Below are 23,387 nucleotides of genomic sequence, written 5' to 3' on the forward strand. Positions count from 1 at the left end.
AGGCAGGATTCGAACCTGCGACCGTAGCGGTCTCGCGGTTCCAGACTGATGCGCCTAGAACCGCACGGCCACACCGGCCGGCGTGAAATGGAAAAAGATAACGTTTAGTTGTCACATAAATATGGGGTAATATCAACAGCAGCAGAAAATGGTGTAATGGGAGTAGGATTTGTTATGAATAGGAAAGTAATGAAGAGATTGAGCTACTGAGAACAATTCAGTTATAGGGTTGTTCTCGTCAGACTTGACAGCAAACTAACTTCGGCATTGATAGTTCAGTTACACATGGCAACGTCGAAAGCCGAAGAAGAGTCGGCGAAAGTATATGAGGATATTTAGCGAGGAATTCGGTATGTAGAGGGAGATGGATATTTAACAGCCGCGTCACAGAAGTCAGAAGGCTGACAGCTCAAAAAGAGTGATGGAGTGTGCTGTCAGTCACTCTGTAATTTTAAGTTGTTGTTGTTGTGGTCTTCAGCCCAGAAACTGCTTTGATGCAGCTCTCCATGCTACTCTGTACTGTGCAAGCTTCTTCATCTCCCAGTACCTACTGCAACCTACATCCTCCTGAATCTGCTTACTGTATTCATCTCTTGATCTCTCTCTCTACGATTTTTACCCTCCACGCTGACCTCCAGTTCTAAATTGGTGATCCCTTGATGCCTCAGAATATGCCCTACCAACTGATCCCTTCTTCTAGTCAAGTTTCTCTTCTCTCCAATTCTAGTCAATACCTCCTCATTAGTTATGTGATCTACCCATCTAATCTTCAGCATTCTTCTGTAGCACCACATTTCGAAAGCTTCTCTTCTTGTCTAAACTATTTATCGTCCACGTTTCACTTCCATACATGGCCACACTCCATACAAATACTTTCCGGAACGACTTCCTGAAACTTAAATCTATACTCGATGTTAACAAATTTCTCTTCTTCAGAAACGGTTTCCTTGCCATTGCCAGTCTACATTTTATATCTTCTCTACTTCGACCATCATCAGTTATTTTGCTCCCCAAATAGCAAACCTCATTTACTACTTTAAGCGTCTCATTTCCTAATCTAATTTCCGCAGCATCACCCAATTTAATTCGATTACATTCCATTATACTCGTTTTGCTTTTGTTGATGTTCATCTTATATCTTCCTTTCAAGACACTGTCCATTCCGTTCAGCTGCTCTGACAGAATTACAATATCATCGGCGAACCTCAAAGTTTTTATTTCTTCTCCATGGACTTTAATTCCAACTCCGAATTTTTCTTTTGTTTCCTTTACTGCTTGCTCAATATACAGATTGAATAACATCGGGGATATGCTACAACCCTGTCTCACTCCCTTCCCAATCACTGCTTCCCTTTCATGCCCCTGGACTCTTATAACTGCCATCTGGTTTCTGTACAATTTGTAAATAGCCTTTCGCTCCCTGTATTTTACTCCTGCGACCTTCAGAATTTGAAAGAGAGTATTCCAGTCAACATTGTCAAAAGCTTTCTCTAAGTCTACAAATGCTAGACACGTAGGTTTGCGTTTCCTTAATCTATTTTATAAGATAAGTCGTAGGGTCAGTATTGCCCCACGTGTTCCAACATTTCTACGGAATCCAAACTGATCTTCCCCGAGGTCGGCTTCTACCAGTTTTTCCATTCGTCAGTTGCAATTAAGGTTTATATATGACAGCCTGAATCATTACTCCCGCACCTGCAAATCTTTGTGATCACTAAACCCAGCCATTCTGGTGACGTATTAGAGCTTTGAGGAGGTTTTGGATGTGCTGATAATCGTACAGGTTCAGAAGATGGCGGAGAAGACGCTGTGTGCTGTAACCGCATCGGCTGTCTCGCGTTCTGTGGAGAGAGAAGGAATTACGTAAGGTTTCACGACCCTGCTGCTCCGCAGTTGTCCCGGCAGCACGTGTAGTTCTAGTAACTAAATACGTGAAGGCTTCGCGGACTTGCCTTCCGTGCCTCTGGGATTCTGCAAGTTCGCCGTCCCACAGCTGTAGGTTTGCTTTCAACGTCGCGAATCGCGACAGTGTCCCCGTGTGTGCATCTCTTATCACACCCAGGTAACACCTACGTGATAAAGTGCAGCGTGATAGTGTCTTTAATCTTCTGAGCATAAAACCGTGCCAGAGAGTCACACAAGTGTAGCGGCTTTCAGAGGGTGCCGAGTTATTTCTTCGCCGTCCACTACAGCGGGGGTCTTCTACAATAAAAGAACCTTTTCTCAGAAGAGCGTGCCTCCGCAAAACGTTCATGTATTCTATGCAAGGTCTCATCGTTCGGTAAATGTCTATTTGGAAACCTTCCCGCATACGAACGCCTGGCTCCAGACGCATTGCCGACCGGTGTGGCCGAGCGGTTCTGGCGCTTCCGTCTGGAGCCGCGCGACCGCTACGATCGCATGTTCGAATCCTGCCTTGGGAATGGATGTGTGTGATGTCCTTAGGTTAGTTAGATTTAAGTAGTTCTAGGGGACTGATGACCTCAGATGTTAAGTCCCATAGTGCTCAGAGCCATTTGAACCATTCCAGACGCATTGCAAACTGCAAATCCGCACATCAGACGCATGCCCCCCATATGCTTATCAGAATACATTTCAACCAGAAATGTACGTTACGCACTAGTCCAACAAGAGTACAACCGAGCAGACGTCACGCCTGTGACTGGAAGTCGCTCTCCAGCTGAGGTCGCTAAAACACGCTTGTTCGCTGGCGCCCATCCCAGAAATAGTTAATTCCATTCCTGGCAGGAGAGGAATGTTCAGTACACACTAAAAACTAGTCCAATAATAACCTGAGCTACTGATTATGTTCTCAATACTGAAAGGATTTGTCTATTTACAACTATTATGGCAGCTAACGTAAACATAAGAAAGCTTCGACTTAACGCTCCCGAAAAGGAATAAGATTTGAAAAAGAAAAAATACCTGTAGAACCAAGCAGGAAATTTGGAAACAAAAAGACAGAAACGAAGCAGACATGTAATGAAAAAAGAAGTCTGTAACTAAGAAGATAAAAAAATTGTCCGTATGTGTATATAAACTTTTTCGCTTCTTTTTAAGTCTTCTATCTATTTCCCAGTGATTTCCTGTATAGGCAGCAAAGCGCGGTAGCCCAAAGGAGGACCGAATTTTAACCACACACCTTGATCGGAACCATGGCACTGGAACTACTTGCAATGTTGTCCTTTCCCCTGGGCGAAAATCAAACATTTGTGTGTGTGTGTGATTGTGTGGAGAGTGTCACACCATGGAGCATCAGTCAGATATGTATCAAAGTTTGTGGAGATGTTCGTCACATGACGGGCGTAAATGATTTGAACTTTCATTGCATTCAGGCGTTACGTTCACCGTCAACATCAGTACGAGGAGTGACGCCCAAGGGCACACACTATCGCATTCGTTGTGTTACAGAAGAAGCAATCAGCCGCCGAATTTTTTAGAAATTAAATGCTATGTCTGAAACACGTCTTCCCTTCCGGTCACAGACACGCTCTACGGATGACAAATCAGCGTTTGGTGAGGCCAGTCATGAATCCGTAGGTTTCTGAAGGCGTCTAAGGGCGTGAAGTGCAGTGGGGGGTTCGTGCATTATCCTGTTAGAATGTGACGTTTGGTGCACTTGTCAAGTTTCACAAATGTCCCCACATACGGATGAGTATGCGGGACTCCTTCTACAATTATTATATCAGTTCAGTCGTCGTATCCAGTTGCTCCATGCACATAATGAGTGCAGGAGATGGAGAGTAGGACTCTTCATATTTTTAACAATATGGAGAATCCTATGTATAGACTCTTAAAAAATATCATTATCGGCCATCTATACGTCGAAACAACTATCGACATATAACGAGAAAAATATCTACGTACTGGCCTATATAAATATCGGCTGCACATTGTAAATATTCTTCCGGTTTCAGAGCTGTTTATTTAAGTATTGATTTATTATTAGATACGCTGTGCATAAACAACCAAACCGCCAGCGTATCCGGCTTACAGCAAGAATTGAAAGGAGAACGATGCACGTTCAGGGTTTGGCAATAACCACTTTGCTGACAATGGTAACTGCATGCATGTGGCACGATAAAAGTGTCCGGTGGGCCTGTCTGTCGGTTTCGTCACATATCGGATTTGTTCAGAACACTTCATGCCGACTTAGCTGTTTTTTCATTTCTGCAAACGCCAGCGACTTAGTAGTTGTGTCAAAATTGCGTGGTGAAGTTAAATGTTGCAGTTTCTGTTGGTAGCTCCAGCGCCGATTACGTCAGAATACCCCGTCACACGTCTCCGTCAACAGCAAAAAACAATCTTGTCATTTAGATTTTTGTTCATCTATTTCAGCAACTGTTTTTGAACAATGTCGATGTGAAGACATAGCACACTAGTTGCTATTTCTCCACAATGGAAAACTTTGTTATTCCACTCACACTGCCACCTAGCAGTATAATCGGACATCTTCTTGCCGCGCGGAGTAACAGGGCATCTTGCCACGGTTCGCGCGGCTTCCTCCGCCGGAGGTTCGAGTCCCTCGGGCATGGGTGTCAGTGTTGTCCTTTGCCTAACTTAATTTGAGATAGATTAAGTAGTGTGTAAGCCTAGGGACCGATTACCTCAGCAGTTTGGTCCTATAGGAAATTACTACAAATTTCCAAAGTTTTCTTCTTTGTGCCACCTATACTTGCGCCACACAATCAAAGAGAAAGATGTGGTGTCACCGCCAGACACCACACTTGCTAGGTGGTAGCTTAAATCGGCCGCGGTCCATTTAGTACATGTCGGACCCGCGTGTCGCCACTGTGTGATCGCAGACCGAGCGCCACCACAAGGCAGGTCTCGAGATACGGCATAGCACTCGCCCCAGTTGTACTACGACTTTGCTAGCGACTACACTTACGAAGCATTCTCTCATTTGCCGAGAGACAGTTAGAATAGCCTTCAGCTAAGTCCATGACTACGACCTAGCAAGGCGCCATTAACCGTATCTGAAGATAGTCTTATTTGTATTATCAAGAGCGATGTAGCACAAGGATGGAATAAAGATAAGTATTCGAGGAGCTGCATACTTTTCTTGTTAGAATTCACTACTTATCCTGTTCCAGAATTCACGCCCGTCTGCTTAGATAGCGTGCATTTAGGCCGCCTCTATCTACAAGGTGTTGGCACATTTGCTAACACATCAAAAGACTTGAAGTGACGGGAGCTCAAGAAGTAGTAAGACTCCTTCACACAGGGAAGGTAAAAATATATTCTACTACAATTTCAAAAGAACGATTTCGTATATTTACAGAAAATTGCGAAAAAAAATAATATAAAAATTTGGAACTCGATATTGTCGTCGATATCGACATATCGACAGTCACCGTAGAACATCGCTCATGTACATCGAAATATTTGGGGAAAGGTATCGATATAGCGGTATTTTATCAACAGGTCTGCTAGAGAGGTCTGGATCACGGGAGTCGCTGCTTCATATGACCTGTCACTAGGTCGTTTACGGACACGGAGACGTCGATCTGACCGCTTCATACTGTAGGGAAACTCATCGCCGAAGGCCACAGAATTCCACGCAGTTCCCAGTTACCTCTGGTTCCACACCATCCATGTCTCAGTTGCCTCTGGTACGGGATCGGCGTTAAAAGTCGCGTGGCAACTCGAGATCTGAACCCAGCTACCAGTAATCTGTTCTCGATGGTTCATAGTGACTCTCTTCCTGTAAGCACTGCCCAGGTTTCTACAACTACACCATACTCCGCAAGTCACCAAATGGTGTGTGGCAGAGGGCACTTTGGTACCACTATCTGATCCCTCCAACCCCATTCCACTCGCGAATAGTGCGTGGGAAGAACGATTGTCGGCAAGCCTCTGTATTGGCTCTAACTTCTCGAGTTTTCTCCTCGTGGAGATGTGTGTGGTGGGAAGTAACACGTTGTCCGACTCCTCGGGAAAAGTGTTGTCCCGAAATTTCAATAGTAAATCTCTCCGTGATGCACAACGCCTCTCTTGTAACGTCTGCCAGTGGAGTTTATTTAGCTTCTCCGTAACGCTCTCGCTAGCTAAACGATACCGTGATGACACGCGATGCTCTTCGTTGGATCTTCTCTATCTCACTTATCAGTCCTACCTGCTAGGGATCCCAGATAGATGAACAATACTCAAGAATCGGGAGAACAAGCGCCTTATAAGCCATTTATTTCGTGGATGTGTTACATTTCCTTAGGATTCTTCAGACGAATCTGAGTCTGGTGTCTGCTTTTCCCACTATCTGTTTTATGTGGCCGTGCCACTTAAGGTCATTCTGGATAGTTACGCCTAGATATTTTATGGCAGACGCTGTCTCCAGCTGTTTATCATCAATAGTGTAGCTGTACAGTAGTGGACTTCTTTTCCTGTGTATAGGCAATATCTTACATTTACTTACGTTCAGAGTCAACTGCCAGAGCCTGCACGATTCATCAATTCTCTGCAGGTCGTTCTGCAAGTTCTTACTATCTTCTGGCGCTGCTACTTTGATATAGACAACTGCGTCACATGCGAATAGCCTTAAAGAGCATCCGACGCTTTCCACTAGATCATTTATAAATACTGTAAACAGCAACGCCCCTATCACACTTCCCTGTGGTACTCTGGGTATTACCTTTGCATCTGTCGATTTTGTTCCGTTAAAGGGCGACGTGTTAAGTCCTACCTGCAAGAAAGTCTTGAATTCAATGGAAACTCTGCTCCGAGACTCCGTAACCTCGTATATTTTTCACTAAACGGAAATGTGGGACAGTGTCAAATGCCTTACTGAAATCAAGGAACACGATATCAAGCTAAGCGCCGTTTTCCACTGCGCTGTGGATGTCATGGAGGAACCGAGCGAGCTGAGTTTCGCAGGATCTCTGTTTGCGGAATCCATGTTGATTTTTATAGAGGAGATGTTCATTTTCCAAAAACGTCATCATTCTTGAGCATAAAATGTGGTGTCACCGCCAGACACCACACTTGCTAGGTGGTAGCTTAAATCGGCCGCGGTCCATTTAGTACATGTCGGACCCGCGTGTCGGCACTGTGTAATCGCAGACCTAGCGCCACCACCAAGGCAGGTCTCGTGATACGAGAGAGCACTCGCCCCAGTTGTACGAGAACCTCGCTACCGACCAGATGTACGAAGCCTTTCTCTCTCATTAGCCGAGAGACAGAATAGCCATCAGCTAAGTTAATGGCTACGAACTAGCAAGGCGCCATTAGCCATACAGTGATTGTACTTAAAGTCTTCTGTGTATCGTCAAGATCGATGTACCACAAGGAATGAGTAAAGTTAAGTATTAAACCTGCTCCGTACTTTTCTTCCTAACATTAATTACGTATCCTGTTCCAGTACTTCACGCCCGTCTGCGTTAGTCTAGCTTGCCTTTTCAGCCATCTCAACTTCACGGTGTCGGCCCAGCTACCGACACAACATTGGCGACGAGGATGGGATAGAGTTCTTTCTGATTGCTTACATTTAATTGTGTCATGGCTTCGCCACATTCTCCAGATGTACTGTCCGAATTTTATCGCTTGCAGAATCAGCAGACGCAGGCGTTACTGGATGCCCTTGGACAGCTCGTCCAGGGTCAATGTACCATTCAAACCGATGCGGCCGCCGCCGCTTCTTCGCTACCGCTGCCACTAAACGCTGTTGCACCTCCCTTTCGACCATACGTGGCAGCCGATGAGACCTGGCACGAGTGGTCTCGCCAGTTCAACTTTCATCTAGCAGCCTACAGAATTCAAGGTAAAGAGCGGCAGCCGTTTTTGCTTTCTTGTGTCGGTGTGTCCACATACCGTGTGATAGTGAAATTGTTTCCCCGACGCGACGTAGCAACTCTGTCCTACGAGGAAATTTTGTCTGCATTAGATGCCTATTTCAAAGAAACAGTTAATGTGGTTGCAAAACGGTATACGTTCTTTCGTACAAAACGTACGGCCGGTCAAACTAATAGGGAGTGGGTAGCAACATTGCAAGGACTTACTAGGGACTGTGCCTTTGAATGTGACTGTGGTCTTTCTTATTCAGATACAATGGTGCGTGATGCAATTGCACAGAACGTTTCTGATGTTCGCATACGGGAGCAAATTTTGAAACTAGTTAATCCCTCCCTTCAACAAGTGATAGACATATTGGATAGACAGGACACACTTGACTGTGCTCAGGAATCTTTTGAAACTTCGCCAGCCGTGTGTAACATTAACCGGCCCGCTGGACGCGCTGCGCGGCCCGGTAACCGGGCCTCGCGCACGTCCGCACAGCTGCCGCCGCGCGCTAAGCCACGTGTGCCGCGCCAGCCCACAAATGTAGTGAAATCGTGCCCGCGGTGTGCTACTAGACATTCGCGTGAACATTGCCCGTCACGCCAAGCTATTTGCTTTTTCTGCAATAAGAAAGGACATGTTCAAAGTGTTTGCCAGAAAAAGCTCAGATCAGACAATCACAATCATTCCAGGCCCTTTGCTTCGCGCCGGAATCGAACCAAGGACACTCAGGCTCGTGGACCTTCGCCTATGGACATTCATGTCGTTAATTCCACTTCGTCCAGTGACACTTTCTCTAACAGTAACTGTGTTCGTCCCACAAAAACTGTGCGTCGACGTCGCCGGAAATCACGTCAATTAGCAAGTGATTCTGTACCAGTGTCTGTTCCAATTGCACAAAACAGTCGCTCTTGTCGTCAGCAGAACAATAAACTTTTTGTGGACTTAGACTTTGAAGGCAAAGTGATACCATTCCAGCTCGATACCGGAGCTGCAGTTTCATTGCTCAATCATGACACGTACAAACAACTGGGCAAACCTCCGTTGCGTTCCGCAAATGTTAAGCTAACTACATATTCCGGACAGACAATTCCTGTGTTAGGACAGTGCAGCCTTCTTGCAACATACAAGGGACAAACAAAACTTGTGTCATTTTACGTTCTTCGTTCTTCTTCTGCAGTGAACTTGTTTGGTCTAGATTTGTTTCAGTTGTTTAACATGTCTATTGTAAATCAGGTGCTATCAGTGAATCAAACTGTGCCTTCAGACGGTGTTTCTAGTGTATGCGAAGAATTTGCAGACATTTTTGCACCGGGCTTAGGTTGCGCTAAAAACTATGAAGCACATTTGGAACTGGAAGGAAACGCGCAACCGAAATTTTTCAGAGCGCGCAATGTTCCCCACGCATTGCGTCAGGAGGTCGCAAGAACATTGAACAATGTAGAATCACAAGGTGTGAGTGAATGTGCGCAATGCCTCTTTCATTTCAGCTCCGCTTCATCGCTTACGCCGTACAGGTGTTCCGTTTCTCTGGACGACGGAATGCGAACGCGCCTTTCGCCAGTTGACATCGGCGTTGCTTTCTAATACTTGCCTTACGCCATTCGATCCCCAGAAACCCCTTTTGTTGATGGTAGATGCATCGGATTTCGGGATCGGTGCTGTGCTTGCGCACAAAGTTGGCTCCCATGAACGCCCTATTGCCTTTGCGTCCAAATTGCTCTCGTCTGCGCAAAGAAATTATTCACAGATAGAGAAAGAAGCTTTGGCTCTCGTGTTTGGTGTTACTAAGTTCCATGATTTCTTGTATGGTCGTCACTTTACCATCATCACAGACCACAAACCTTTGACATCGCTTTTTCATCCGACCAAGCCTGTACCTCCACGTACAGCGCAGAAATTCATTCGCTGGTCTATTTTCCTCTCGCAGTACCGCTACGATATCTTGTATCGGTCCACTGCTAAGCACGGAAACGCCGATGCGTTGTCCCGTTTGCCTGTTGCTGAGGATAAAGCATTCGATTCTTCCGAACTTGCTTGCATGTTCATTGATTCGGAAACCGATGAAGTGGTCGAATCGTTTCCGATTGATTTTCGTCGTGTCGCTACAGCCACAGCTGCTGACCCTGTCCTTGCTACTGTTTTACGTTTTGTTGCTACGCAATGGCCTTTGTCAAAGTCTCGGATCGAGGATCCGTTGGTTCGCCGATTTTTTGCTCACAAGGAGAGACTTTTTGTTCGACGTGGTGTTTTGTTGTTGCGTTCTGATAATGATCAGTCCAGAGTCGTGGTCCCACGTTCGTTACAGTCCTCTGTTTTACGGCTTCTTCACCAAGGACATTGGGGTATAGTGCGAACGAAACAACTTGCTCGTCAGCACTGTACTTGGTTCGGAATCGATGCTGCGATTACGAATATGTGTTCTTCGTGCCCGGCGTGTGCCGAACAACAGTCCGCACCGCCGCGGAAAGTCTTTGCGTGGCCAAAAGCCACTTCCCCTTGGCACCGCTTGCACATTGATTTTGCTGGTCGATTCTGGAATGCTCGATGGTTGGTTCTGGTCGACGCCTTCAGTAATTTTCCTTTTGTTGTCCGGATGTCTTCCACGACGTCCTCCGCCACCATCCAAGCGTTGTCTGCTATCTTTTGCATTGAAGGTCTTCCGCAGACTATTGTTTCCGACAATGGCCCACAATTCATGTCCGCAGAATTTCAGTCATTCTGCCAGGCCAATGGTATTCAACATCTGACATCCGCGCCGTTTTCGCCTCAGTCCAACGGTGCAGCTGAACGATTGGTCCGGACTTTCAAGTCACAGATGTTGAAATTGACAGAGTCGCATTCTCGGGAGGACGCATTGTTGCTCTTTTTGTCTTCGTATCGCTCTCAGCCCCGAGATGGTCGCTCGCCGGCTGAGTTGCTCCACGGTCGTCCTCATCGCACCTTGATGTCTTTGCTGCATCCGCCGCTTCAGGTTCCTGTGCAGCGGCAGACTCCTGCTTTTGCTCCAGGCGACGTTGTATTTTATCGCAACTATCGAGGTTCACGGCGTTGGCTCGCAGGGCGCATTCTTCGCTGCCTCGGCCGCGCGATGTATTTGGTTTTGGGGGCCTCTGGTGAGGTGCGTCGGCATCTCAATCAGCTGCGCCTCTGTCGTCGCTCGGGTTCTGCCGCTCCCCGTCTGCTTTCAGCGACGGTGCCGTCCGGTCAGCGCCCTGGGGACCCATCTACTGGCTCGCCTCATCCCCAGGTGTTACCGACGATGCCTTCCATTTTGCCCCATGGCGACGCGCCGCCGCCGCCGCAGCAGCAGCAGCCGCCGCCGCCGCCGCTTGTTCTCCCGCCGGCGCCGCCCGCATTCGACGCTTCGTTGCAGCCGCCAAGCGCCTCCCAGGGTCACGCGCCGCCGCTCGCTTCCCGTGACCAGCTGTCCTCCGCCATGGAACTCCCGCCCGCTCCGGACCACATGACGTCATCGCGCGTCGGCTACCCCGACGCAATGGAGGTTGATCCTTCGGTCCCTCCTGTCTCTTTACGGGCGCATACACCGCATGTTGACGTGCACCCTGGACTAGTTTTTCAGGCGTTTCCTAGCTCCCCTCGGACCGAATGGCCGGGTGCGGGTGGCACAGCCTCGCCTGTTGTTAGGCTCCCCACCTCATCGCATACGTCAACATGTGGTCCTCCCCACGGCGGGCGGAAGCCTTATCACACGACCGTTCGGCGATTTGCGGGGGAGGAATGTGGTGTCACCGCCAGACACCACACTTGCTAGGTGGTAGCTTAAATCGGCCGCGGTCCATTTAGTACATGTCGGACCCGCGTGTCGCCACTGTGTAATCGCAGACCTAGCGCCACCACCAAGGCAGGTCTCGTGATACGAGAGAGCACTCGCCCCAGTTGTACGAGAACCTCGCTACCGACCAGATGTACGAAGCCTTTCTCTCTCATTAGCCGAGAGACAGAATAGCCATCAGCTAAGTTAATGGCTACGAACTAGCAAGGCGCCATTAGCCATACAGTGATTGTACTTAAAGTTTTCTGTGTATCGTCAAGATCGATGTACCACAAGGAATGAGTAAAGTTAAGTATTAAACCTGCTCCGTACTTTTCTTCCTAACATTAATTACGTATCCTGTTCCAGTACTTCACGCCCGTCTGCGTTAGTCTAGCTTGCCTTTTCAGCCATCTCAACTTCACGGTGTCGGCCCAGCTACCGACACAACATAAAATATGTTCCATAATTCTACAACAGACTGACGCAACGATATAGGTCTATAATTGCGTGGACCTGTCTTACGGTCTTTCTTAAAAACGGGAATGACCTGCCCTTTTTTCCGGTCGGTGGGTACCTTCCGTTGCTCAAGTGATCTACAATAAATTACTGCTAGAAGGTGAGCAAGTTATTTGCCATAATCTTTATAGAATCTTATAGGTATCTCATCTGGTCCTGACGCCTTACCACTACTAAACGGTTGTAACTGATTTTCACTTCCGCGAACGGTTATCTCAATATCTCCCATTTCGACGTTCGTACGATGATTGAAAGGAGGGACAGTGCTACGATCTTCCGCGGTGAAACAACTTCGGAAGACCGAATTCAGTATTTCGGGCTTCTCTCTGTTATCTTCTGTTTCAGTGCTGGTGTGGTCATTGAGAGAATGAATAGACCCTCTTACATATGACCAAAGGCCCAGGTCGTTTGACAACGTCTTACTTTCAAAATAATTGAACGCTTCTCTCATTGCTCTCTTTCTGCTGTTATTATCAGTTTAAACGTCAGAACCTGTCGAACGACGGTACTACCTTCAATCATTGTATCGACCTCACGCTTACGTTATTAGTGCTGTAGCCATTAAATTGATGATGGCTGCAAAGCCAAAACTGGTAATCTTGTGTGCCCGCTGTAGGCGGTACGTACTAATACAGCCCGCTGCTGTTTCAACACCACGAGGATGAATCTCTGTTCAGTCGTCAGATGCCTCTGTATGGTAACTATGCTTTACTCGTACTTTGTTAAGCGCTGGGAGTATCCACTCGAAATTCATTTGGCGGATAAGATTAGATTAGCCGCGTTACGTTTCGCGGCGCTGTCTGACTAACACGTCGATAGCTTTGCCGCTCGACGACACACGCTATCACACATGACGAGCACTCGACGCTAATGAAAGGTACACCTCTGGTGCCTACTGGCAGCTCGGCGCTAATTACGTGGGAAGACAGTGGAGATACAGAAGTTAGACAAAATTATACGAACACGCTTCTAATGCGGAACAGGAACGCATCTGGCATCGAAACCAACGCGAGTTTTCATGGTGACTGCTCCGTTTGAATCCTGAACGACGTTCAGCAGTTTAACTCGACTTCTTGCGAAGAAAATATTCTAAATCCTCTAGAGATTCTGAATCATGCAAAGGGCATTTAAACTTTTCTTTGAACACAGAACGAAATGGTTCGGTAATATCCTGGTTCAGATATTACAAACAGGAGGGAAAGAAAGAGAGGGTGGGAGGAGGGAGGCTGTCTATTATTTTTTACGCTGTACCTGTTTTATGAAGTTCAACGATTACGACATTGCTCCAGTTAATGAAAATAATGTTGCATGTTTCTTTTGTACTACTTCTCCATCAGATCTTCTGGAATTTCCCCATTGTTCATGTCTCGAATGATTTAATGCAGGCGATATGTCATTGCTTTGCTTTATGATAATTCCAATCTTGGATCAAACTGTTCATTTGCAATTATGTAATTAATTTCGGTCGGTAACGACTATCTTCACAGCTAGAAAATGTAAGTACATAGAGGTAGCCTAGTTCAGAAACGCACTTGTAACGATACGAATGCATTTTTTTTCTTTATTGTTATTTCATCCCCCAAGCCCCATATGGACGGCGGGTGGGTTATCAGTGGCACAATCCTCTGCTTTTCAGGAAAGAGCGTTCGTAAAGTTATAACAAAGACGGTAGAAGAATAAAAACATAAATTCTGTTTACGTTTAAAATTAAAAACATTTAAGACGGACAGCTAAAACGACGAAAAATATATAAAATTTTAAAAAACGGTTGCGATGAATTGATATACTTCTATATACATCAAAAAAAGTTTGCATCGCCCCAGTTCCCAGAACTCCTGAAGACAGACGTTGAATGTGGATATTATATCACAGACACAGTCCCTTTGACTGTTCAGAGATGTCACTAAACCCGCCCAAAGATGTAAACAACCATGCATGAGCAGCGCCTATTAGACGGAGTGGGCTCCGACAGCAGATCAGTTCCAGTCATTCCACCAAGAAGGAGGGAGGTACACGACTCGTGTTGTCTGTAGTTCAACCATGCCTAGACGGTCAATACCGCGTTTCGATCGCGCCCGCATTGTTACTTTGTGCCGGGAAGGGCTCTCAACAAGGGAAGTGTCCAGGCGTCACGGAGTGAACCAAAGCGATGTTGTTCGGTCATGGAGATACAGAGAGACAGGAACTGTCGATGACATGCCTCCTTCAGGTCACCCAAGGACTACTACTGCAGTGGATGACCGCTACCTACGGATTATAGCTCAGAGGAACCCTGGCAGCAACGCCAGCATGTTGAATAATGCTTTTCGTGCAGCCACAGGAAGTCGTGTTACGACTCAAACAATGCACAATAGTCTAAATGGCTTAAATGGCTCTGAGCACTATGGGACTCAACTGCTGTGGTTATCATTCCCCTAGAACTTAGAACTACTTAAACCTAACTAACCTAAGGACATCACACACATCCATGCCCGAGGCAGGATTCGAACCTGCGACCGTAGCAATCGCACGGTTCAGGACTGCGCGCCTAGAACCGCGACACCACCGCCACAATAGTCTGCATGATGGGCAACTTCACCCCCTACGCCCATGGCGAGGTCCATCTTTGCAACCACGATACCATGCAATTCGGTACAGATGGGCCCGCCAACAAGCCGAATGGACCGCTCAGGATTGGCATCACGTTCTCTTCACCGACGAGTGTCGTATATGCCTTTAAGCAGCCAGTCGTCGGAGACGTGTTTGGAGGCAACCCAGTCAGGCTGAACGCCTTAAACACACTGTCCAACGAGTGCAGCAAGATGGAGGTTCCCTGCTGTTTTGATGTGGCATTATGTGGGGCTGACTTACGCCGCTGGTGGTCATGGAAGGCGCCGTAACGCTGTACAATACGTGAATGCCAACCTCCGACCGATAGTGCAAGCATATCGGAAGCATACTGGCGAGGCATTCGTCTTCCTGGATGACAATCTGGGCCCGCGTCGTGTTCATCTTGTGAATGACTTCCTTCAGGATAACGACATCGCCCGACTAGAGTGGCCAGTATGTTCACCAGACATGAACCCTATCGAAATTGCCTGGGATAGATTGAAAAGAGCTGTTTACGGACGACGTGACCCACCAACCACCATGAGGCATCTATGCCGAATCGCCATTGAGGAGTGGGACAATAAGGACCAACAGTGCGTTGATGGACTTGTGGATAGTATGCCACAACCAGTACAGGCTTGCATCAATGCAAGAGGACGTGCTACTGGATATCAGAGGTACGGGTGTGTGCAGCAACCTGGACCAAAACCTCTGAAGGTACCGCTGTGTGGTGGTACAACATGCAATGTGTGGTTTTCACGAGCAATAAAAAGGGCGGAAATGATGTTTATGTTGATCTCTATTTCAATTTTCTGTACAGGTTCCGGAACTCTCGGGACCGAGGTGATGCAAAACTATTTTTGATGTGTGAATGAAAAAGCCCTGGAGTATCGAATTTCATATTTTTCACATACTGGAACACCTACTAAGCTTCTCACACTAATTAAGACCGTACAAGCGTGGTCTTTTGCGTATGTATTTCTGACCACAAAATTGATTCTAGTAGCGGGAATCAAAAGGTTTTGTTAATCAAGCCTTTTGCGTTCTTGGGGACATATTTCCATAGAAACTTTCATCCCTCAATAAATACATTTTTACATGTAACCGAGAAGTGAAACACCAATTTTCGTAAATTTAGCTTTAAATGCTTTTTAATGTAACTAAATATTTTCTTAACAATTTTCATCCCCTACTGAACTCCCTTACAGGTTGAGAGTTTCCAGAAACACTGAAATACGTATTTTTTATTTCTTAATGGAAACTCAAATATCAATTGTAACAGATGCAGCCTCAAAAGTCCTTTAGTAGTTATTTATTTTCAAAAGACTTTCGTCCACTATTTTACCCCCTTAGTGGTTGAATTTGCAAAAATACTGCAACATGTATTTTTTATTTTCTGAATGAGAAACAAAATCTCTGTTTTCATAGTTCTAGCTTCAAAATTCCCTTAATAGTGACATACATTCAAAAAGTCTTTCATCTAGTATTTCATACCCCGTAGGAGTGTAATTTCGGACAATCCCTGCTTAAACGATGCCTTCTGTGCGAGAGCCACACCGTCCCCAAAACTTCAAGTTTCTATCCTTAGAGCTTTGGGCTGGGCGATGAGAAATCAGTGAAATCATTCTGACCGTATTTTACCCCCTTAAGAGTTGAATTTCCAAAAACACTGAAACACGTACTCATTCATCTCCAATCGGGAAGCCAACACCAATTTTAAAACTTCTTTCATAATGAAACATTTTCACACAAAAAATCATCTCCTATTTCACACCCTTAGGGATTCAATCTCGAAAACCACTGAAATACGTACTTTTTAAATTTGTAACCGATAAATCAAATACCAGTGTTAATAGAGTTAGCCTTAAAAATACTTTAGTAGTTCTTTAATAATGATATATTTTCGAAAAAAGTTTTCACCCACTATTTCACCCCCATAGAGTTAAATTTCCAAAAATTCTGAAACACGTATTTCTTTATTTCTGACCAGGAAACCAAGTACCAATTTTCGTAGGTATAGTTTCAGAATTGCCTTAATAATGACATTTTTTAAAAAAAGGCTTCATCCCCTATTTCACCTAGTTAGGGGCGAAAAATCCCTTTTCAAACGACTCCTATAGCATAAGATACACACCTTCTTCAAATCTGAATTTTCTATCATTAGCTATTTGGGCTGGGCGATGATGGGTTAGTCAGTTAGCTAGTCAGTCAGGACATTGCCTTTTATATATAGAAAATTTAGTAGGAAAGCATGCTTTATTTAAACAAGCGCCTACGTCAAAAGATTGTACACTCTCTTTGCACAATCGAAACAGTTTAATTAGATAAAGAATTACAGCTCATTGGTGAAAACATTGTTACATACGAACAATGCACTCACTCGTACCGCAATTCTGTTTGTCTGACGAAGCAGAAACAGCTAATGATTTTGACTGCACCATTACATGCAACGGCGTGATACGTGTAACGGTAATACAATAAGGTAATTAATTTGTTGGCAGTGCTATATATTACAGAAATTAATTATCCGATTACAAATAAATTTTTTGATCCAAGAATGGAATTATAATAAAGCAAATATTTTCCTGACTCGTTGATAAGTTTTTCGTTACTACATCGCTACTTGTACACTCCTGGAAATGGAAAAAAGAACACATTGACACCGGTGTGTCAGACCCACCATACTTGCTCCGGACACTGCGAGAGGGCTGTACAAGCAATGATCACACGCACGGCACAGCGGACACAACAGGAACCGCGGTGTTGGCCGTCGAATGGCGCTAGCTGCGCAGCATTTGTGCACCGCCGCCGTCAGTGTCAGCCTGTTTGCCGTGGCATACGGAGCTCCATCGCAGTCTTTAACACTGGTAGCATGCCGCGACAGCGTGGACGTGAACCGTATGTGCAGTTGACGGACTTTGAGCGAGGGCGTATAGTGGGCACGCGGGAGGCCGGGTGGACGTACCGCCGAATTGCTCAACACGTGGGGCGTGAGGTCTCCACAGTACATCGATGTTGTCGCCAGTGGTCGGCGGAAGGTGCACGTGCCCGTCGACCTGGGACCGGACCGCAGCGACGCACGGATGCACGCCAAGACCGTAGGATCCTACGCAGTGCCGTAGGGGACCGCACCGCCACTTCCCAGCAAATTAGGGACACTGTTGCTCCTGGGGTATCGGCGAGGACCATTCGCAACCGTCTCCATGAAGCTGGGCTACGGTCCCGCACACCGTTAGGCCGTCTTCCGCTCACGCCCCAACATCGTGCAGCCCGCCTCCAGTGGTGACGCGACAGGCGTGAATGGAGGGACGAATGGAGACGTGTCGTCTTCAGCGATGAGAGTCGCTTCTGCCTTGGTGCCAATGATGGTCGTATGCGTGTTTGGCGCCGTGCAGGTGAGCGCCACAATCAGGACTGCATACGACCGAGGCACACAGGGCCAACACCCGGCATCATGGTGTGGGGAGCGATCTCCTACACTGGCCGCACACCACTGGTGATCGTCGAGGGGACACTGAATAGTGCACGGTACATCCAAACCGTCATCGAACCCATCGTTCTACCATTCCTAGACCGGCAAGGGAACTTGCTGTTCCAACAGGACAATGCACGTCCGCATGTATCCCGTGCCACCCAACGTGCTCTAGAAGGTGTAAGTCAACTACCCTGGCCAGCAAGATCTCCGGATCTGTCCCCCATTGAGCATGTTTGGGACTGGATGAAGCGTCGTCTCACGCGGTCTGCACGTCCAGCACGAACGCTGGTCCAACTGAGGCGCCAGCTGGAAATGGCATGGCAAGCCGTTCCACAGGACTACATCCAGCATCTCTACGATCGTCTCCATGGGAGAATAGCAGCCTGCATTGCTGCGAAAGGTGGATATACACTGTACTAGTGCCGACATTGTGCATGCTCTGTTGCCTGAGTCTATGTGCCTGTGGTTCTGTCAGTGTGATCATGTGATGTATCTGACCCCAGGAATGTGTCAATAAAGTTTCCCCTTCCTGGGACAATGAATTCACGGTGTTCTTATTTCAATTTCCAGGAGTGTATATGTCATTACACTCGGAAAGCCATTATTTTCATTGTCATCTATCTGTCTTTCTCACTCATTTGTTGAGGTTGCATAGTGGTAAGACCACGGACTCATTTTCAGTTCAAATATCGCCCGCATCTCGTAGTCGTGCGGTAGCGTTCTCGCTTCCCACGCCCGGGTTCCCGGGTTCGATTCCCGGCGGGGTCAGGGATTTTCTCTTTTTCGTGATGGCTGGGTGTTGTGTGATGTCCTTAGGTTAGTTAGGTTTAAGTAATTCTAAGTTCTAGGGGACTGATGACCATAGCTGTTAAGTCCCATAGTGCTCAGAGCCATTTGAACTATTTTGAATCAGTTCAAATATCCTACCGGCCATCCAGATTCAGGATTTCCGTAATTTTCCTTCATCACTTATTCCATGTGGCACAACGGTCCGGTGCAAGTTGCCCTTCCCCCCCCCTCCCCCCCCCCCCCACCCCACCACCCTCCACCCACCCCTTGAGCGACTCGCTTGTTACCCAGTAACCTACTGGCGAAAGGGGGCCTAAAGCTTAATGCGGAATCCGAACCACATGTTTTACCAGGCAAATCTTCACAACAATGAGGGCTGAAGATCGGTTTACCTGCGGACTGAAATATTTCGGTCGCACAACCTTTGGATACCGCCGGCCGTGTGGTTGAACGGTTCTAGGCGCTTCAGTCTGAAACCGCGCGACCGCTACGGTTTCAGGTTCGAATCCTGCCTCGGGCATGGATGTGTGTGATGTCCTTAGGTTAGTTAGGTTTAAGTAGTTCTAAGTTCTAGGGGACTGATGAACTCAGATGTTAAGTCCCATAGTGCTCAGAGCCATTTGAACCTTTGGGTACCTAGGAACGCACTTTACCACCGGACTACCAGGCCCGTCCGTAAATCGCAAAATGCGAATGCCGAGATGGTTTCTTTAAAAAGGGCACAACCGATTTTATTCTCCATCCTACCCAAATACGAGCTTGTGTTTCCTCTCTAATGACCTCGTCAGCGGCGGAACATTAAACCTTAATCTTCCTACCTTCTCATCTCTTGGGCTAAGGAAACATGTAACGACGTCTTCCCAGGTTTATAAACATTTCTTTCTCTGGGGTTGTAGAAAAATATCCGCTATCAGTCACAATAAAAGGTTGTTTATTCGTCACACGACCGGTTTCGGGCTTGCGCCCATCTTCAGGTCTTTATACATTCATTTACATGTTTGTACTGTTGGAGATCACTGTATAAATACAAAAAAAATTATTCGCTGGTCACTACACTTGACCACAGCGCACATGTTTATATGTAAACATAGTGTATTTCACGAGTGCACATGATAACAGTGTAATATGGAGCTATACCTGATATATGAACGTGAAAATGACCATACGTGTGTAACTAAGTGGCAAAACTATCATCACAGCATAACTGTAATAATGATGCTTCATCTTTTTGTAAGTACAGATATATTTTCGTCCAATGCAGCCTTACCACTTACAATTGTCCCACTTGTATTTGTGTAGTCACCAGCAAATATTTTTTTTGTATTTATACAGTGATCTCCAACAGTACAAACATGTAAATGAATGTATAAACACCTGAAGATGGGCGCAAGCCCGAAACCGGTCGTGTGACGAATAAACAACCTTTTATTGTGACTGGTAGCGGATATTTTTCTACAACCCCATAAAGGAACAGTCACGGAGCTCGACAGCATTCACTATGGATAAAATTCATTTTTTTCTCTGTCCTAGAACACTTACGCGGCACTTATTTCGAACTTAATCCTCTAACTGTCGCTCAGCCGTTTCCGCCATCGTCATCAGGAATGAATCCTGAGTGCTTGAGTTGGCACGGTGCTCAGTTTATATCGGCGAGGCAGCGTCTGGAATCTTTCAGAGAATGGCCAAATTACGCACACGCGGGAAGGCGGCTTGGGCAGCGAATGTCATCTCTGGATCCTAGCGGGACCGAGTGACGTCACACAGCGCGGGGGCCGACGCGGTGCCACGCCTTGGAACTGTCTCTCCCGCCTCGCCACCTGCATTTAGAAACTTACTTTGCTTTCGCTCGGTATCCAAAGTGCAACAAGAACGTACCACAAAACAAGCTTAAATAATTGGTTGAGAAAACGGGACAAACATGATAGACACCTGTATGTTGCAATGAACAGAGAAGTAAAATAGGACATCTGCAAAAGGAAAAATGGAACCTGGGAGGCTAAATGGGAGGAGGTCGATCGATGCATAGGGGTAACAAAAGTGGTGGTACCATGGAAGGGCAGCGAAAAGAAGTAAATGAAAAAGCAAACCTGCCGATTATCACTCTGGTAGAGTGGGAGAAGCATTTCAAGCGCCTACTAAAAGAAGAAAGGGCAGAGTGCAAGGGAATTAATAAGTAAAATGATCGTATGGCATTGTTGGCCGGGATGTCCCAGTCGAGTTCGGCTGCCAAGTGCAAGTCTTATTTCAATCGGCGCCACATTAGGCGACGTGCGGCCGATGATGAGGAAAACACAACACCCAGTCCCCGAGCGGAGAAAATCTCCGATCCGACTGGGAATCGGACCCTGGCCCAACGCATGGGAGGTAAGCAAGCCGCGCGGGATTAACCGAGCGGTCTAGGGCCCTGCTGTCATGGACTGTGCGGCTGGTCCCGGCGGAGGTTTGAGTCCTCCCTCGGGCATGGGTGTGTGTGTTCGTCCTTAGGATAATGTAGCTTAAGTGGTGTGTAAGCTTAGGGACTGGTGACCTTAGCAGTTAAGTCCCATCGATCCATTCACTCAGTTTTTTTATTATTACAGAGGACAGCTAACCCTCTGACCGAACACGCTGAGCTACCGTGCCGGCGAACCCAGCTAAGCAGGCGGACAGTACAAGAAAATAAACTGGGAGATATGGGAGAGTCAGGAGGGGTGAAGAGGTAGAAATATGAACTTCAAGTCGGCTACACAAATGAAATCTGAGAAATCACCAGAGGCTGGAAGTGTACCAGTAGAATTAGTGAGATATGGCCCAAGGATTCTGTGTAAAGTAAGTTATTTAGTAAGTGTATGTGATGTGAGGAGATAATTCTAGCAGAATGGAACTTAGCGTATCTAAGCTCCATATGTAAAAAAGGAAGGAAGGAAGTGTGTACCGCCGGCCGAAGTGGCTGAGCGGTTCTAGGCGCTACAGTCTAGAGCCGCGCGACCGCTACGGTCGCAGGTTCGAATCCTGCCTCGGGCATGGATGTGTGTGATGTCCTTACGTTAGTTAGGTTTAAGTAATTCTAAGTTCTAGTGGACTGATGACCTCAGCAGTTAAGTCCCATAGTGCTCAGAGCCATTTGAACCTTTTTTTTTTTGAAGTGTGTACCAATTACCGTAGTATAAGTATCATAAATTGAATTAGTAGGCTGTATAGGAGGATTTTAAAATGGAGAATGGAGAAGTTTAAATGTAGTGGCTTTAGAAGACGCAGGTCATGTGTAGATAACATCTTCACCATAAGACAAATCATGGAGAAGAGAGTGGAAAGGAATTTAAATAGCCACAGATTTTGAGAAAGCAAATGACACGTGCCACTAAAACTATTGTTCGATGGATAGTGCTGAGGGGAACTGCCAAAATTTTATGTAAAATCTATCATAAATCTCTACAGGCCGGCAGAATGCGTCATTAAAGTGGAGAAAGAATTTTCTAGAAAGACCTTTGAAATAACTAAAGGACTGAAGCAAGGATGCTGTCTGTCTCCCACAGTCTTTAAGAAGTATGTGCAGAAGGCACCGGATCTGTGGTGTAGACAGTGCATGAGCATCGGGATTGATGTTGGGAAGCAGTGTACGTACACTTTGCTGACGGTGCTGATAATCGGGTAGTTGCAGCATACGATGAAGAAGATATATCTTAGATGCTTAGAAAGTTGTTGCAATAGTATAAACAGTGGGGTTTGAAAATTAATTTTGCGAAGACGGAATATCTTTGTTACGGAGAACGTGGAAGTAACTTGGACGTTGAGGAACATATTATTAAAGTATGTAAAAAATTTAAGTATCTGAGTAGCATCCTACCACCCGAGTGGAGATGTGACAGAGATATCCAACAACGGATCAGGTAGGGAGGGGGGCTTTCAAAAATTATATCCTGTTCTTCGGTCCTCAAAAATGAGTTTAAAGGTTAAAATTCATTTATACAAATCAATCGTGGAACTAATAACAAGCTATGGAAGTGAGTACTGGAAACTAACAGAAAGAAATAAAAAGAGACTTAGAGCTTTAGAAATGGACCACTTGAGAACAGTATGTAGCGAGGTGACAATTATTGAACTATGTGAAATAAAATCGTCATAACTTCTGAATGATTCGCTCTAGGACGTTCAAATTGCATGGTTGGCAGCGAGGGACGATGGAAAATAGTATGAGCATGCATGGTTTGGTTTAGCGAAGAAGCCCACTTTCATTTGGATGGGTTCGTCAATAAGTAAACTGGTGCGTTTTGGGGACTGAGAATAGGCATTTGGTTACCGATAAGTCTCCTCACCCTCAACGGATTACTGCATGGTGTGGAATGTTCAGTCACAGAATAGTCTCTGCGATATTCCTTGATGGTACGGTGACTATCGAACGCTATGTGAAAGTTCTTGAAGATGATTTGATTCCCATTAGCCAATGCGACCCTAATTTCGACAAGATGTAGTTCATGTAAGCCGGAG

The sequence above is a fragment of the Schistocerca americana genome, chromosome 3 (genome assembly GCF_021461395.2).
Source record: "Schistocerca americana isolate TAMUIC-IGC-003095 chromosome 3, iqSchAmer2.1, whole genome shotgun sequence".
Taxonomy (NCBI): Eukaryota; Metazoa; Arthropoda; class Insecta; order Orthoptera; family Acrididae; genus Schistocerca; species Schistocerca americana.